The sequence below is a fragment of the Triturus cristatus genome, chromosome 5_2 (genome assembly GCF_964204655.1).
Source record: "Triturus cristatus chromosome 5_2, aTriCri1.1, whole genome shotgun sequence".
Taxonomy (NCBI): domain Eukaryota; kingdom Metazoa; phylum Chordata; class Amphibia; order Caudata; family Salamandridae; genus Triturus; species Triturus cristatus.
This window is the reverse complement of record NC_140588.1, coordinates 240,873,313-240,892,180: the sequence shown is the minus strand read 5'-3', so window position 1 is coordinate 240,892,180 and position 18,868 is coordinate 240,873,313. Positions and strand designations below refer to the sequence as shown.

The 18,868-nt window shown below is 44.5% G+C and overlaps 1 long non-coding RNA gene across 10 annotated transcripts in view; it reads left to right on the top strand.

Annotated features, from left to right (window-relative positions):
• LOC146822840 (uncharacterized) overlaps positions 1-11,611 on the top strand; it is a 321,116-nt gene extending 309,505 nt beyond the window's left edge. For all 10 annotated transcript variants that reach the window (XR_014962088.1, XR_014962081.1, XR_014962080.1 and 7 more), the window contains one exon: positions 11,071-11,611. This is a non-coding gene — a long non-coding RNA (uncharacterized LOC146822840). The remainder of the gene's footprint in view (positions 1-11,070) is intronic.
• Positions 11,612-18,868: the final 7,257 nt, after the last annotated feature.

The window sequence follows — 18,868 nt, the reverse complement described above, 5'->3', positions numbered from 1 at the left end:
CGGCGTAAGTTATAGTTAGCTCAGGTAGCTATAACTGCTGAATTTCAATGTTTTTGTACAAGTGAAATTTGAGCCTAACTATAACCTCACTGTAACCTTTTGCTTTTTCAGTGAATTTCTAAGTTTTTTTAAAATTATGTTTCCTAACTTTGATGTCCCTGTAACCTTTGTTTTTTTAGTGAAGTTCTACTTTTTTTACAATCCAGTTCCAAACTATAACGTCTCTTTAACCTTTCTTTTTTTCAGTGTACCTCTACACTTTTTTATGTAATTTCCTAACTGTAACCTGTTACCTTTGAGAGTGAGTGTGTGAGTGAGTGCATGAGCGTCTCAGTGGGTATATGAGTGAGTGCTTGAGTGCCCCACTGGAAGTGTGAGTGGGTGCATGAGTGTCTGAGTGGGTCTGTGAGTGGGTGCATGAGTGTCTGAGTGGATCTGTGAGTGGGTGCATGAGTCTTTGAGTGGGTCTGTGAGTTGGTGCATGAGTCTCTGAGTAGGTCTGTGAGTGGGTGAGGGAGAGCATCAGTGACTCTGTAATTGGGTATATGAGTGTCTGACTGGTTCTGTGAGTGGTTGTACATGTCTGAGTTTGTCTGTTAATGAGTGTATGAATGGGTCTGTGAGTGGCTATGAGAGTGTCTGAGTTGTTCTGTGAGGGGGTGCACAAGTTCCTCAGGGGGTTCTACTAATTTTCTACCTTTTTTCTGCCCAATTTTGACCTTTATTTTGCCTCTTTCTGCTCTTTTCTGACCTTTATTCTGCCTCTTTCTTACTTTTTTGCCTCTTTCGCCTTGCTCTGGGACCTAGGGGGAGCCTAAAGGTCCCAGCAGGCTTCACGCCTCCAGCAGAAGCTGGCATTGCTCTCACATGAATAGGGCTGCTAAAAATGCAGGTCCCTCCATGTGAATGCAATCTGTTTCCTTTCTTTCCCTGCTGCATGTCTGTGTGCAGGAAAAGAGATGAAACCTTCTCTTCCAGCTTGCGGAAGCACTTTTACAGATCTTGCCCACTGGAACCATAGTTTTTAATTTTGATTGGTGGGAGTCATCACATCTCCCGCCAAGCAAAATCAAACTGCTATGTCCTGGAGGTGAGCACCCCAGGACATAGCAGGAACTGGCCATGGGGGGAGCAGTCCCCAGGGACATTATTGGCTAAGTCTTTATCTGCATGGGCCAGCCCCAGGGAGGAGGTGGTCGCCAGGGCTTTATATGTCCCAGGAGAGTAGACACACGGCCCTCCTCGCTCTTTTTAAAAAGGAATTGGTCCCGAGGAGGTGGTGGTCTCCAGGGCTGGGGGTCAATGTGCCCTCCTCCATTAATTTTTAGCACTAGCCCTGGGGAGGTTCCAACACAACACTTCCTGGCTGAAGTGTTGGTTGCCAATCAGATCTTAGCACGAGATCGGGAGTGTTCACGGAGCCTTCGCGTACTTGTATATCTAAATTTGGATTTCTTCGATTATCTCAAAAACTACTGAACAAATTCACACCAATTCACAAAAATGTCACTTTCGGGACCAACAGCCAGTTTTCCGCCAAAATTGGTACAATTCCGTTCAACAGTTCAGGTTGTAGTTGTGTCTAAAATTCCTAAGGAAATTTTGATAAGGCAAATGCGTTTTGGGACCTGCACTTTTTCTTGACCCTCACTTGATAGATCACACTGAAACTTTCAGGACAGCAGCTGAAATGAGCGTTGTAACAATTAAAAAATTTTTGGTAGGATTATTCAAACGGCACCTAAGTTATTTGCAAAAGAAAAAATGGTCTTCCTATGGAAACAAGGTCCTAACTATAACTACCTACTGATGAATGCCCGTAAGTAGTTACAGTTAGGACCTTGTTTCCTTAGGAGGAGCACATCCCTGGGGCAAGGCCAAAAATAGACATAAATAGCATACTAGGGGAGAGGGACTGCTCAGACCCTCCTCCAGGGCCCTTTACAGCCCCAGGGATCACAACTTCCGTGGGGCAGGCTCTGCAATAACAAAGGAGGGGGGCCATCAGCCTCCTCCTGGAGCCATTATTGACCGTGGGGACCACCACCAGCCAGTGCCAGCTCCCTCTGTCCCAAGGTACCCAACCTTTGGACATAGTTGTTTGCTTCCACTTGGCAGGAGCTTTGACAGCTCCCACCTAGCAAGACCAAAAAGTAAGTCTGCTCCAAGCAGGCGGGAGCAGTAAACCTACCTCCGCTTGCTGGGAGCAGACTTTTCATCTGTGGCAGGAAAAGAGATGAAAGAATTGCTTCTGAACGCAAGGCACAGCATTTATTTGCTGCATCCTGCTGGAGCAGTGCTGGGTCCCACTGGAGGCAGGGAGTCAGCAAGGACTGCGGTGGCTATAAGGCTCCTTCTGCAGCCCCATTTGTGCAAAACTGTGGACTCTTGTTGAACAAATGGGCAGCTGAAGTTCCGTTCTGGCCCTGATGCTCACTTCACAGAAATTATAACTCAGAGAGAGCGCTTACAAATATAAAAATAGCAGGTGCCCCAGTTGAAGCTACGCTTCTGTAAAGAAGAAATGATCATAACTTCTTGGGCTTGATGAAGGAAAAGCAAGTGTGCTTTCCCTGCAATTCTGAGGAATAAGAGGACAACTCCACCAAACAAAGAAGTACTTACTTCATATAGTTAAGACGAATTACCCTCAATCAATCAATCAATCAATCAATCAATCAATCAATCAATCAATCAATCAATCAATCAATCAATCAGTCATTTGTAGATCGCACTACATACCCGCGAGGGTCTCAAGGTGCTGGGAGGGGGGGCGCTACTGGTCTAACAGCCAGGTCTTGAGCAGCCTCCTGAAGGTCAGCAGGTCTTGGGTCTGTCGTAGGCTCAGTGGGAGGGTGTTCCAGGTCTTGGCAGCAAGGTGGGAGAAGGATCTCCCGCCGGTGGTTGTTCTTCGGATGCTAGGGACAGTGGCGAGTGCAAGGTCGGCGGAGCAGAGCTGGCGGTTGGGGATGTAGAAGGAAAGTCGTCTGTTCAGGTAGGCTGGGCCGGTCTTGTGGAGTGCCTTGTGTGCGTGGATGAGGAGCATGAAGGATATCCTCTTGTTGACAGGTAGCCAGTGCAGGTTTCTCAGGTGGGGGTGATGTGGCTGTGGCATGGTATGTCGAGGGTCAGTCGTGCAGAGGCGTTTTGGATGAGTTGCAGTCGTTTGATGAGCTTGGTCGGGGCTCCCGCGTAGAGGGCATTTCCGTAGTCGAGTCTGCTGCTGACGAGGCCCTGGGTGACTGTCCTTCTTGTATCTGTCGGGATCCACCTTTAGATCTTGCGGAGCATGCGGAGGGTGTTGAAGCAGGAGGAGGAGACAGCATTGACTTGCTTGGTCATGGAGAGCGTGGAGTTGAGGATGATTCCCAGGATGCGTGTGTGGTCGGTGGGTGTCGGGGCTGCCCCCAGTGCCGTCGGCCACCGGGAGTCATCCCAGGCTGAAGTTTTGGAGCCGAGGATGAGGACCTGCGTCTTGTTCGTGTTCAGCTTCAGTCGGCTGATCTTAATCCAGTCGGCGACGGCCTTCATTCCTTCGTTGAGGTTGGATTTGGTGGTGATGGGGTCCTTGGTGAGGGAGAGGATCAGTTGAGTGTCGTCGGCATAGGAGATTATGTTGAGGTCGTGATGTCGGGTGACGTGTGCGAGTGGGGCCATGTAGATGTTGAACAGTGTCGGAAGATCCCTGGGGTACCCTGCAGATGATCTCGGAGGCTTCGGATAGGAATGGGGGAGGTGGATGCTCTGGGTTCTGCCGGAGAGGAAGGAGGTGGTCCATTCCAGAGCCTTGTCTCAGATCTCTATGGCGTGTAGGTGTCCGCGTAGTGTGCGGTTGGAGACGGTGTCGAATGCGGCGGAGAGGTCCAGGAGGATGAGGGCAGCGGTCTCACCATTGTCCAGCAGGGTCCTGATGTCATCGGTGGTGGCGATGAGGGCAGTCTCGGTGCTGTGGTTGCTGCGGAACCCTGACTGGAAGGGTCCACGATTCTGTTTTCTTCGAGGTATCGGGTTAGCTGTCTGTTAACGATCTTCTCAATGACCTCGGCCGGGAACGGAAGCAGAGAGATGGGCCGGAAGTTCTTGAGGTCTCTCGGGTCCGCCTTGGGTTTTTTGAGTAGGGTGTTGATCTCGGCGTGTTTCCAGCTCTCTAGGAAGGTCGCAGTCACGAGAGAGAGATTAATGACGTTGCACAGATGGGGTGCGATGGAGCGGCTGGCTTTGTTGAAGATGTGGTGCGGGAATGGGTCTGACGGGGAGCCGGAGTGGATTGTGCTCATGGTTTTGATGGTGTCATCGATGCTCCCGTTGGCCCAGGCTAGCAGGGGGTCGTGGTCGAAGGTGTGCAGAGAGTCTGTTGTGTTGATGTTTGTTGGGGCTGTCTGGGTGTTGAAGCTGTCGTGAATGTCTGCTATCTTGTGGTGGAAAAAAGTGGCGAGGGAGTCGCACAGGGCTTGCGACGGCAGGATGTCGTTGGTGTTGGAGCTGGGGTTGGAGAGTTCCTTCACGATGTTGAAGAGCTCCTTTCTATTGTGTGCGTTTTTGTTGAGGCAGTCTTTGAAGGGGGTACTTTTGGCAGTCCTGATGAGGTGATGGTGGTTGCGGATGGCGTCCTTGTGGGCTGCGTGGCTGTCCGGAGTCTGTTCACAGTGCCATTTCTTCTTTAGTTTCCGGCAGGCTCGCTTGCAGGCTAGGAGTTCTGGGGTGAACCAGCTGGCCCTCTTACTGGTGTCTCTGTGGGAGGGTTTCTTCAGCGGGGCAAGGGTGTTGGCACAGTCGTCGATCCAGCGTCTGAGGCTGTGGGTAGCGTCGTCGGTGTTGGAGGGTTTGGTGGGTGGGCTGAGACCGAGGGTTGCATGTAGTTGGTCTTCGGTGATTTTGCTCCAGCAGTGACGGGGGACCTGTTGGGTGCGGTGGTGTGCGGTGGGCTTCTGGAAGGTGAAGTGGATGCAGCGGTGGTCAGTCCAGAGGAGTTCGGTGGTGTGGCTGAAGGAGACATGGGAGCTTGAGGAGAAGACGGGGTCGAGCGTGTGGCCGGCGGAGTGGGTAGGCTTTGTGACGAGTTGCCTCAGTCCGAGGTTGGCGAGGTTATCGATCAGGTTGGTGGAGTTGCTGTCGTTGTTGTTCTCAAGGTGAAAGTTCAGGTCTCTGAGGAGGATGTAGTCAGTGGAGGTCAGGGCGTGCGTGCTGATGCAGTCGGCGATGGAGTCGCTGAACTGTGGTCGGGGTCCAGGGGGTCTGTAGACGAGGGTGCCTCTGAGCGTGGAGTTGTGGTCTGTGTGGATCTGGAAATGCATGTGTTCGGCGGTGCTGAGAGTGTCGTTGATGCTGGTCGAGACCCTGATGCTGCTCTTGTGGACGATGGCGATTCCTCCTCCGACTCCATTGGTGCGGTCTCTGCAGGTGATCTTGTAGCCGTCTGGGATGGCAATGGCGATGTCGGGTGCAGAGGAGTCGTTCATCCAGGTCTCTGTCAGGAAGGCGACGTCCGGGAATGAAGTGTCGAGCAGGTCCCAGAGCTCGACAGCTTGTTTGCGTGCAGAGCGGGTGTTCAGTAGGAAGCATCGGAGGTGATTGTGGCCTTTCTTGGGGGGGTGGTTCGGCGGCTCTGAGGCTGGTGTTTGGTGAGGCTTCACCCTTTGCAGTCTTGTTGTCTTCTTTATATGAGGATTCAGGTTATCACAGATATCTGGAAGAAGACAATTGAGGAAATCAACCCGAGGAGGGGGGCTGCATTACAGGGTTGGAGGCAGTTGGATTAACATATAGCAATTAAATATTACTTTATGTTAAAAAAAATGGAAATTCACTGAAAAAAACAATGGTTACAGGGACATTGTAGTTAGGAAATACCATTAAAAACTGTAGAAATTCACTGAGAAGACCAAATGTTACAGGGACATTTTAGTTAGGTTCACATACAGCAGGTAGAGTTATCTCAAGTAACTATGACTTTTGCCCTTAGTTAATTATAACACACTCCCGTGCCATACACTACTAATTATCCCATATATTACATCGCTCTTAACATCTTTTATGACATCATGATATTATCACTGCAAACATTTGGTGTGAAGTTACTGATGAGGAAACTGTGCATGGCAGGGGTGAGAGTTATAGTTACCTTAGGGCATGAGTTATAGCTATTTGAGATAATTCTAACCAAAACCGCTGAATTTATATCATTTTGTGCATGTAAAATGAGTGGAATGTAAGCCTAACTCTAACATCCATGTAACATTTGATTTTTTCTGTGATATATATGTTTCTTTAATGGCATTTCTTAACTATAACGTCCCTGTAACCTTTGCTTTTTCAGTGATATGCATTGGATGAGGTTCATCAATGACATTTTTATAGTATGGCATAGGACCAAATAGAGTGCAGTTAGCTTCACTGAAGCCATCAATCAAAATCAATACAACATAGAAGTCACTGCACACATTGATGAACTACACCATCAATATTCTGGATGTTAAAATATATACCACTGAAGACAAACTAGAAACAACATTACATCATAAGTGGACTGAAGGTAACTCAACACTACATGACAAGAGCCACCACTCCAGGCACCTTATCAATAGCATTCACTACAGTGAGTTTCTAAGACTCAGGAGAATATGTAGCTTGAAGAAAGATTTAGAACAATGCCAACAGGAAACAAGGGCATTATTTCTGAAAAGGGGATACACTGTAAAGATACTGGACCAGGCAACTGTGAAAAGTAATTCCATCACTAGAGAAAGTATATTGGCTAGAAACAAGAATAACCAAACCACTCAGGAAAGGGGGATGGCATTCCCAAATATTAGGCTAATAACAACTTAAAGCTGGCAGGAAAACAAACTTAGGCAGATAATGACCAAGAATTGGCCTATAGCCTTAACAGACACTATTATGGCACACAAAAAACCAACAAACAAACTCTCACATTCAGGAAGCCTTCTTCTATGAGAACCACATTGTTCAGGAACAGCCCAGAATTAAATCCATCAACAACCTGGCTAGTTCCTTGAAAAGGCTTTCACAAGTGCAGTTCAGGCAGAGCCTACAAGTTGGAATGAATACTACCCATTACTCCACACCCTTCAGTTCCTCACAGATACCGATCAAGGTAAATTTCACCTGCTGAACTGACCATGCAGTATATGTACTTGAATGCACATGCAAGTTACGATATATAGGCAGCAAAAAACTCCAGGTCTATGTAAGAATACTTCAACACTTAAGGGCCATTGTTAATTCAGACCCCTCATACTCTGTAGCAAGGCTTTTCAAGATAGAACATAACAATGATCTCAAATGTCTCACTTATTTTGTCATTGGAGACATATCACCGCTCCGACGAGGGGGAAATATAGAGAAAATAGTCAGGAGATTGGAGTCAAGAATGATTTTAGAACTAGATACAAAATTCCCGTCGGGTCTTAACAACAGTGAAGATTTGCACAATTTTCTATCAAATGATATTTATGACGGTATATTTTTCTATATATTTATGTACATTTTTTTATCAATTTTAGAATGTATATGGATATGTGTATTTATGTTTGCATATTTATTGTGAATTATGTGCAATCAATGTACCACTATTTGGTCAATCTAAATGCAGCTGTTTGATACAATTTGCTCACAAGCACCTATGTCAGCAAGCACCAGATGACTACTGTCCAAGAGCAAGGGTGTAGTACACATCTTGTATACAACATGGACATACATAAAAATCACGATGGCCTTCCTGTTCCACAATTTTGACATTTACATCCAATTTTTATTTCAATTTTAATTTCAACTCTGATTTTTCTGGCACTATGTGTATTGAGAACAATGGCAAAAATATGAAGTTCCTTTTTTAAGCCATTCATCTGCTGAAACTCCTTGTATATATTCTTTTACCTAAGGTAGAAGACACTTTGGTTTTACATAGTATTAAACGGCTCTTTATGTGATCAGGCACTCAGCACTTTATGGTAGCACAAGTACTTTTATTGGACTATACATATATACGCACAGCACTTTATTACTGATATTGGCATCTACTCAAGAGCCTATGCTTGTTTAACTCCATGCATTCATGTATCAATATCTTACAGAGACTAGGCTCGATGAGAGTGTTAATGCGAACAAACATAAAGAAAACATCTTGCATTTTCAACATTTCAACATTTTTAAACAATTTATTTTGGTAATGATATTTATATGTGCAGTTAGCAGATATTGGCATTTTTTATCTCATTATGATAATGGAGTGTTAAAAATGATATATAATGAATTATGTGTAAAGTATTTAATATATTACCATTAACACATTTTTTTGATGATGTTTTTAATGTTGATATTAACAATGATGTTATCCAGGAAATGCATTTTTTGTTTGCAACATATCGAAGTAATTGAAGTCTTTTATCTATGCCTATCAGGTAACACACCATATGACACTAAGGGTTAAAACCACTGATTTGCAGAGCGTTCACCATGTGATCAAGGTCAAGTGTGGTGACCGAAACGCATATGGCAAGTTCCGAGAAATAAAGCAAATACACAAATGCAATCGGAGTCCGTGCCCATCTGTCTTTTTCGAGTGGATGAGTGTTGGGATTACTCATGGAATATATATATATATCTATAGCTGCAATATAACTCACCAGAGAGTGCAAATGCAATCCATGAGAACATTAACAACTCACCGGAGAGATGAAATGATTGATGAGGATAAGTCAAAACAGGAACTGTGAATATAAAGACAACTCACCAGAGAGCATGAATGGACACATTGATTTCCAAATCATTGGCTTCGCAGAAAATTGATAAACACTATTAATCACAATCAATAGAAAGCACTTCTTTAAAGACCCTTTTCAAACACTGTATAAGAGCACTAAAAACTAAAAAACAGAAAAGAAAAAATGTATATTTGTATTTACGTGCACACTACAAATACCACAATGCACCACTGGACAGACAAAAGGAGTGTGCACAACAAGTGGAAATAAAAGAAGGCTGGGTGAGACAAACAACATCCCGTGATCAAGCCTCAGGTGGAGGTGAAACGCGTTGGGTGAAGTAGCGTTTTTGTTAATAAAGCGCCTTTGAATCAAAAGCACACGAGTGAGTGCATTCCTAAACTACGAAGGGTGCGGTCGTCTGGCAGCGCCTTTGTTCTTTTAAAAAAAATATATATATATAAGGTACATAAAGACATGATCGAACCTCCAGGGAGACCTATCGTCTCATCAAAAAACAGTCTGCTTGAAAATACTAGCACGTATGTGGATCACTTCCTTTTTCCCTTTGTCAAAGATCTCTCATCCTATCTTAGAGATACCACAGACTTTCTACTGAAAATCAAGGATGTTAAACTAGGAACAAATCATTGGATGGTTTGTCTGGACGTAGAGGCATTATACACCAGCATCAGACATGATGATGGTGTGAAAGCCTGTAAATTCTTTCTCAAAAAGCGTAGAATAGAACTGCTGGAACACACACTCATGCTTTTGGACATGATTAATATCTGTCTAAAGGAGAACGTTTTCATGTTTGAAAAGGAATTCTACAAACAACTACAAGGCACTTCCATGGGCACCTGCTTCGCTCCCAGCTATGCCAATCTGATGGTTGGCTGGTGGGAGAAGCAGGTGCTCTGGAACGAACAAACTGAACATTGGACTCTATGTGTATCAAAATGGCTCAGATACATTGATGACATCTTTTTTGTGTGGGAAGGAACAGAGGCGGAACTCAATCTGTTTATCAATTGTCTTAACCAGAATTATGTCAATCTTAAATTTACTAAACACTACAGTCAAGAATGTGTCGATTTCCTTGATCTGAAACTCAGTAATGATAACGGCAGAATTAGCACTAATCTTTTTAGGAAGAAAACAGCAGGAAATTCAATCCTGCATGCTGTCAGTGCACATCCACCGAGTTTCAGGTGGGGAATCCCCTATAGTGAATTTCTAAGAGCTAAGCGTAATTGCAGTACCAACCCAATGTATGAAAAAACGAAGCAGGAAATGAAAATGAGATTCAAGGAAAGAGAGTACCCCAGAAAAGCGATACTGCAGGCTGAAAAAAGAGTGGATAGTCAATCAAGGGATGAAATTCTCAACAAAACCAAGCAGACTGTAATTACTCAGAACAGTCCCATAAAAACAGTAAGATTCATAACGAAATATTGCAGTCAATCCAATCAGATGCGGAGTATCCTCAAAAACAGATGGGACATCCTTAGACAGGACCCAATTTTGAGAAATGAAATAGGGGCCACCCCATCAATTACATACATGAGAAGTCCATCTCTCAGAGATATGCTGGTACATAGCCATTTACAAACGAAAGAAACAAGCTGGCTTCAGCAAATGAAGGGTTTCCGGAAATGTGGGAATTGTAAGGCTTGTAAAAACAGCAATAATGTATCAGAAGTCACACTCAAAAGAACGAAAACGCTCTGGAAAATACCGAAACTCATTACATGTAATACTGACTTCGTGGTGTATGCAATAGTATGTCCTTGCCAGCTATGGTATATCGGATCAACCACCTTTCCGATTAAAAAACGTATCCTAGAACACTGGCGAGCAATCACGAATTGCGACCAAACTTACAGCACGGCAAGACATTTCTCGAAGGAACATGGGGCGGACTGGACCAAAGCCAAATATTTTGGATTGGATACAGTCAAACCCAATACGAGAGGAGGGAACCGTATTGCTTCTTTACGCAAACTTGAATCACGTCTCATCCTCCTGGCAGGCACCAAATTCCCGGACGGCCTGAATCAGGACGAGGAACTTTATTCCCACCTACAATGAAACACCAATTGATACTGAAACATAAAGACCCTGGTGGGCTACTCATGCCCTGCCCATATCTCTCTCCCCCTCTGAAACCCCCCCCCCCCCAAAAAAAAATTGCACTTTTGTCTTCTTCTGATCATAATTGATTGAATGTACAGGATTAAGGAAATTACATGTAACCAATGAATGTGATATATAGCTATGTCCTTGAACCATGGTTGTGTTAAACTATGTTATTAATTCAATCTGTCTTTTTGATTCTATACAGGAACATCACTATGAATTCACCTGTATCTCACATCAATGATAGAATTACGAGCACCGGAGTTCTCCCTACTCCAAGTCAACATTTGGATAAGATGTTCAAAGGGCACTAGACCCTCCGTCACATTTTTTCGCTTTACATTTTTTCGCTTTATGTTTGTAAGAACAAATCTCTATCACATGATTTTGAAACCACACCAAATTTGGTTACATAGTTTACCAACAGGCACTAGTCCTCCATGACATGTAAACATATGTGAAACCACACCTTTGCATACTCACCATGGTTACTGTCACAAACATACAATGAAAAGAATTGTATTGTTAATTTATTTTCTGTACTTCTCTGGAATTGTAATTCCGTAAAATTTGCAATTATACAAATTTGTTGTTTATTTTTTCTATGTCTATGCTTTTAAAAAAAGTGCACTTACCCTATTTAACTGGTGCAAATGGAGACTATGGTCATGTGACCAAGACCACGGACGTGGTCGAAACGCGTCGTCCTCTTCTGCCCTGTGAAGAATAAAGCTGCTTTGATGATCGAGTGGGCTCGTGTGGATTCTTTTCTGGCTTGGAATCAACTGTTTCGAAATATATATATATATATATATTACCTACTGGCGGTCGCCAGTAGGTAGTTATAGTTAGGACCACGTTTCCATAGGAAATCCGCAACATTCTATTTTGAATAACTTTTGCGCCAGTCGACGAATCCTCGCGAATATTTCAAAATAGGTGGGGCGCTACGCTCCGCTCCTACCCTGAAAGTCTTGGGGGGATTCGTCAAGCGGGGGCTGAGATAAAAGGGGGGTCCCAAAACGCGTTTTTCCCATGCATTTTTCCATAGGACCTTTAGACACAGCTACAGCCCGAACGGCTGAACAGAATTACTTGAAATTTGGCAGAGAGGTAGTGCTCAGGTCAAGGAAGTGCCTTTTGTAGGTTTGGTGTAAATCTGTTCAGTAGATTCTGAGAAAATAGCCTTTAAATCAATATATATATCTGAGCCAGCTTACGGTGCGCTTACGGTGCGCTTACCGTACGCGTACGGTGACGTGCGCGAGCACGATTCTGATTGGCTCTTAGATCTTAGTAAACATTCGAATCGGCCGAAACCAGGAAGCGGCGGCCGCCATTTTCTCTCTCGCACTCAGAGTGTGGATTAAAAAACAAAGGACAAAAACATGTAAAGGGGCTGTTTGCACAGCTCCAAAGCACCTAGCCATGTTGAGGGAGTCCCCAAAGATCCCCCCAGGCCAAAAACGGAATTTTTATTTTTTCGATAATTTTGCCGATTACGCTTACGCGTACGGTAAAAAATTATTAAAAAAAAAAAATTATCCACAATCTCCCCACCCCGTGTGCAAATGGTGCCCGAAGAGCACCATTTGTTCATGGCTTAAAAGCGATGTGAAAAATTAAAATATTACCTTTCAAAACTAAGTGCATCATATGTCCTCCATGTGCGCACAGTGCGCGAAGCGCATCGTGCGTACATGGCCCATCTAGCGTAACGTGGGCACGCGGTGCGCGTAGCGCACCGCGTGCCCACCGTGTGTGCACGGCACTAACTGCGTAAAGTGGGCGCGCGGTGCGCGAAGCGCACCGCGTGCTCACTGTGCGCACACGGTGCGCGAAGCGCACCGTGTGCGCACGGAACGAACTGCGTTAAGTGGGCGCGCACGCCACGAATGGCGTAAAGTAACTTAGCATTTAAAAAACCGTACAAATTCACTGAAAAAACCATAGGTTTCACACACGTTATACTTAGGAATTAGCATTTAAAAAACCTTGCAAATTCACTGAAAAAACCATAGGTTTCACACATGTTATAGTTAGCGGAATTTTTACTGATAAAAAACCAATGAAATTCCCCCGTTATAGTTAGTGCAGGCAACTATAACTCACGCGACCGCAATCTTCTGCTGATGACATATGTGTCTTTATGAAAAAAAAATATTTGTAATATATGTATAGCTAAAAATTTATGGAAGAAGACATGGGCAAATAAGTGTCTAAATACAGTATTAGCATCAGCAGAGGATTGCGGTCGCGTGAGTTATAGTTGCCTGCACTAACTATAACGGGGGAATTTCATTGGTTTTTTATCAGTAAAATTTCCGCTAACTATAACATGTGTGAAACCTATGGTTTTTTCAGTGAATATATATATATATATATATATATATATATATATGTATATATATATATATATAGAGAGAGAGAGAGAGAGATATTACCTATTGGCAGTCGCCAGTAGGTATTTATAGTTAGGACCTAGTTTCCATAGAAAAAGTGTTTTTTCTTTTCCTAATAACTTTGGCGCCGGTTGACAAATCTTCGTGAAATTTTCAAAATAAGTGACCCGCTCCGGTCAGCTCCTGCCTTGAAATTTTCGGGGTGATTCGTCAAGCGGGGGCCGAGAAAAAAGGGGGTTCCCAAAATGCATCTTTCCCATGTTATTTTCAATAGGAAACTTTAGAGAAAGCTACAGCCCGTACTGCGGAATGGAATTATACCAAAAATAGCAAAAAGGTAGGTCTTGGTTCAGTGTTGGCAGCCATCTTGTGACTCGGTAGAACCGGGGCTCCCCCCTAGTCCTCAACGGAGAGGCCAGGCCCCGAGGGATGGTGTCCACAGGGCCAGAAGTGGCATGGGAGGGGGGCCACACGGCCCCCTCCCCTGAGAAAAAATGTTTAAAAAAATTGAAAGGCTGGCCCCGGGGGATGGGGTCCCCAGGGCCATAAGTGGCCTGGGAGGGGGGCCATGCAGCTTCCCTCCCCAATATTAAACAAAACAAAATAGAAAAGGCAGGCCACGCGGCCCCCCTCCCTTAAAAAAAAAATATATAAATAAAAAAAGAGGGTGGCCAGGCCCCAGGGGAGGGGGTCCCCGGGGCCATAAATGGCCTCTGGAGGGGGGCCATGCAGCCCCCTTCTGTTTTTTTTTTTTTTTAAAAGGGGTCAGGCCCTGGGGGATCGGGTACCAAGGGCCCCCAAAAAAGTAAAAGAAGGGGGCCCACACAGCCCCCTTCTAAAAAAAACCACTGGCATCGCGCTGGAGGCCCAGCCCCCTCCCTGCAGCACTCTGCAAACACGCCCCCCGGCTCGTTGAAAGTTGGGGAATTAATTCCCCTTGAATACTGAGGGTCCCTGGGGGCCAAATAGCCCACCAAGTACCTCCAGTATGCACCAGGGAGCTGTGTTGCAGAGAGGTGGTCCAAGGCCACACCCCCTTTTTACACCACTCTGCAACGCAGTTCTGTGGTGCTTACCGGAGGTACCTGGTGGGCAAGTTGGCCCCCAGGGACCCACAGGATTTAAGGGGACTTAATCCTGCAACTTAGAACGCGCCAGGGTGCACATTTGCAAATTGCTGCAGGGAGGGGGTGGGGCCTGATATAACAAGTTATCAAATCTGCTGTGTGGGACATATTGGAGGTATTAAAAGGGGTAGCTGACTCTCAAGGTTGTCATTGGGGGCTAACTATCCCTCCTGCTACTGCGCTAAATCCCACACAGTCGGATTGCTAAATTGTGTATGAAGGCCACGTTCAACTTTCTCCACTACTCTGCAAATGCGACTGCTATGTTATAGGTAGAAATTAGCATTTTAAAAAAACCTTTGAAATTCACTGAAATAACCATTGGTTTCAGGCACGTTATAGTTAGAAATTAGCATTTAAAAAACCTTGCAAATTCACTGAAAAAACCATAGGTTTCGGGACGTTGTAGTTCGGCAAGACTGCAGAGTGCAAAATAGTCGAATTACAGCAAAGATTTAACCAAAGTATTCACCACACGCGTTCCGGGCACTCGAGTCCTTGTTCACTGGCTTTGGAGAACTGGAAGCAAACAGTAACGCTGCACTCGCAGTGAGTTTATATGTCCCGCCCAGATGAACCAGTGCATTCTGGTACTGAAAGTTTGTCCACATTATTGTTTTTTGTTATGTGCCTCCGTTTTTCCTTTTCATTTCTTTTCCGTTTTTTGAAAAAACCCCTGTGGACTTGCCGTATAATCAAGGTTCAATACCCTACAATGTTCAAGTCCTGCCTATATATATATATATATATATATATATATATATATAATCTACTGGCGGTCGCCAGTAGATAGTTATATTTAGGACCGTGTTTCCATAGGGAAATCCGCAACATTCTATTTGGAATAACTTTGGCGCCGGTTGACGAATCCTCGCGAAATTTGCAAAATAGGTGGGGCACCCCGCTCTTCTCCTACCCTGAAAGTCTTGGGGGGATTCGTCAAGCGGGGGCTGAGAAAAAAGGGGGGTCCCAAAACGCGTTTTCCCCATGCAATTTTCCATAGGGACCTTTAGTCCAAGGTACAGCCCGAACGGCTGAACAGAATTACTTGAAATTTGGCAGAGAGGTAGTCCTCAGGTCAGGGATGTGCCTTTTGCAGGTCTGGTGTCAATATGTTCAGTAGTTCCTGAGAAAATCAAAAGTAAAATCATATATATATGTGGGCGGAGCCTAACCACACATCTCATCCTGAGATCTGATTGGCTGTTAGCACTTCATCCAAGAAGTGTTGGCAGCCATCTTGGGACCAATATAAATGATAGCACCTCATTAAAAAGCATTGCAGTTAATAGAAGGTTTTACGACTTTAGTTACATTATAAATCATTTGTTGATGGTACCATACTCATTTTAGGAATTGTGGTATGTTCTAAGGTGATTTCACTATGTGAAAAAGCCTTCTGCTGGGATATCATGATTGAGAGAAAAATATTTTCTCATGCTTTTCCCACAGAGGTTTGGAAGGTGATCTATAAGCTAAACTGAGAGCTTATTTTCTGTAAATTCACATTATCTTTCTCAGTCATGTGAGAATGAAGTCTGACATTCTCAGTAAAACATGTACATCCAACAAGGGCAGAGACTGTCAGTTGATTCCTTTGTGTTCTACTGCAGCTTCCCAGAGTGTTCCAAAGAACAACTAGAGCGCTAACAGTCCTACTTATGATAAACGTATGGCACACCTGAAGCCATCTTGCTTGGATTAAAGTGGTAACTCTTAAAACATTTAATTTAAAAAGGAACAACATGAGGGGGTTCATTTTTCCAAAAAAAGTATGATTAGTGCTGCAGAAAGAAAAATGAGGGCACATTTTGAGTGACTTCTCAAATCCTCTTCTATTTCATTAAAAAATTCTGACATGCAGACTGAAACATGCACTTTCAATACCAGCAGCAGTTTTCCCTGGTGAGCAGTAGCTTTACTACAGTGATCTAATGAGCAAAAAGAGTGCTGACATTCTGAATTTATGGCAAATGTGTGACACATCTGAATGCCTTTGGAATCAAAGTAAAAAACTGAAAGTATTTCCTACTGAGGAGACTGCAGTAAATGCGGAAATTAGGAAACTTCATAACAAATAAGTCTGCCAAGATGGCCACTAGAGACAAAAGAGCCCAAATGTAGCCCAAATATCACCCAGATGTAGCCCAAGTATAGCCCAATGACAGAATGTTCCAGAGTGTTCTTAAAAACAACTAGAGCGCTTACTGTCTTCATTATGACAAAAGTATGGCACACCTGAAACCATCTTGATTGGGATAAACTGGTAACACTTAAAACATTTAATTTAAAAAGGAACACAATGAGGGGGTTCATTTTGCCATAGAAATTATGATTAATGCTGAAGAAAGAAAATGAGGGCACATTTTGAGTGACTTCTCAAATCCTCATCTATTTCATTAAAAACTTCTGACATGCAGACTGAAACATGCACTTTTAATACCAGGAGCAGACTTCCATGGTGAACAGTAGTTTTACTACAGTGATCTAATGAGCAACTAGAGTGCTAACATTCAGAATTTATGGCAAATGTGTGACATATCTGAATACCTTCATGATGGAATCAAAGTAAAAAACTGAAAGCATTTCCTACTGAGGAGACTGCAGTACATGAGGAAATTAGGAAACTTCATAACAAATAAATCTCCCAAGATGGCCACCGGAGACAAAAGAGCCCAAATGTAGCCCAAAATCACCCAGATGTAGCCCAAATATAGCCCAATGACAGAAGTCTGCAAAACACTTATTATTTTGTGTTTTTGCAGTGTTATATAGTGCAGACTAGTCAGGTATTGGAGTGCTTTACATGAGCATTGGTTACATCACACAAGAACAAATTCATTTTGGTTGTAGACATGGGGAGACTAAGTGATTTCACCAGAATCACAGAATGTCGACCTGAAGCAGAAACTCCAACCTGGTTCCCCAGTTGCAAAGTCTGCAGTTCTGGAAGTAACACCCCATCCTCTCCCCTAAGTGCAGCATTTAATCAAGTGGTCAACTGGATAAAAAAACATAAAGGTAACAAATAATTTAAAAGTGCGTTCTCGCTATTTGAAAACTCAGAAAATATGTCCTTATTTTAGTCTTTTAGAGCACTAACCATAATGTTGATGCCAATAAGACCCTCTCATATATGTAATTTCTAAAGGAAATGCTCTAGGTATTACAGTTTTGATTACTCAAGATGACGTCAGGCGTTCCACACTTTTGTAATAAATATAGAATGTTAGCAATCTAGTTGTTCATTAGGATACTGTTGAGAGGTAGAGGCCAGGGGCACGGACTCTGAAAATTGAAGGCAGGTAGGAGGGTGCAAAGGCAACAATTTAACCACACTGAGCAGGCAGGAAGGGCCGTGGCAGCACAACAGACTATGGAGGGCAGTGGAAAGGGGGGCAGGGGCAACAAACCAACAATACAGGACTTGCAAGAGAGGCTGTGGCAATGTATTAGACCATTGTGGGCAGAAGGAAGAGGCAATGGTAGTACAACCATACATGCCAACAGGCCCGATTCAGCCAGGAAACGTCCAATGTTTTTAAGCTCAAATGGGCTTTATTTTATCTGTCTCCTGTCTACAATCTCCTCTTTTTCAATGTAACTCAAAGGGGAAAATCAATACCCCAGTTTCTTTTCAAAATCTCCCTTACCAAGTTCAAAATGTTTGCAAGTATGGTACATTGGATCATGGAAGGAAATGGGGTAGGGACATGGACTTGGATAACAGAGGACAGGAGGGACATGGAGAGGTGCACCAAACTGACCCTGCAGGGCAGGCATCAGGATTTGCAGCAGCACAATACACCACACAGGGCATGCGGGACGGGAGTGCAGCACAACAATCCATAGAAAGCAAGAGGGAGGGGACAGGACCATGCACATGGACAACAGAGAACAGAGGGGCAAGAGGCAGGACCATAATGGACAGACAGGAGAGAACGCTGCAGCATAACAGACCATAAAGGGCAGGAGGGATGGATCAGGGGCATTACAATGGAACAGACAAGCCAGGAGGGAGGGAGTAGGGGTCTGCACATGTAAACAGAGGGCTGGGGGCAAGGGGGCAGGGCAGGAGCAGCAAGATAGCCATGGAGGTCAGGCAGGATGGGCACTAGAAGCAATACACACCATGAAGAGCAACAGTGAGACTGTGATGGCATACACACAGACCATGGAGGGAAGGTGGGAGGGGGTCAGGGGCAGCTAACTGACCCCACAGGGAAGGTGGGAGGGGCCATGGCAGCACAGAAGACCATGCATGGCAAGTGGGAGGGTTAGTGGTAGCACAATGGCTATGATGGGCAAGAAGGAGGGTGCAGGGGCATGCACAAAGGACGATGGAGGATAGAAGGGAGGGTCAGGACCTTTGCACAGACAAGAAAGTTCAGGGGAAGGGGCCTCACAACAGACCGCACGGGGCAGGCTGGAGGAGCAGTTGCAGCACAACAGACCAGGGAGGGCAGAAGGGTGT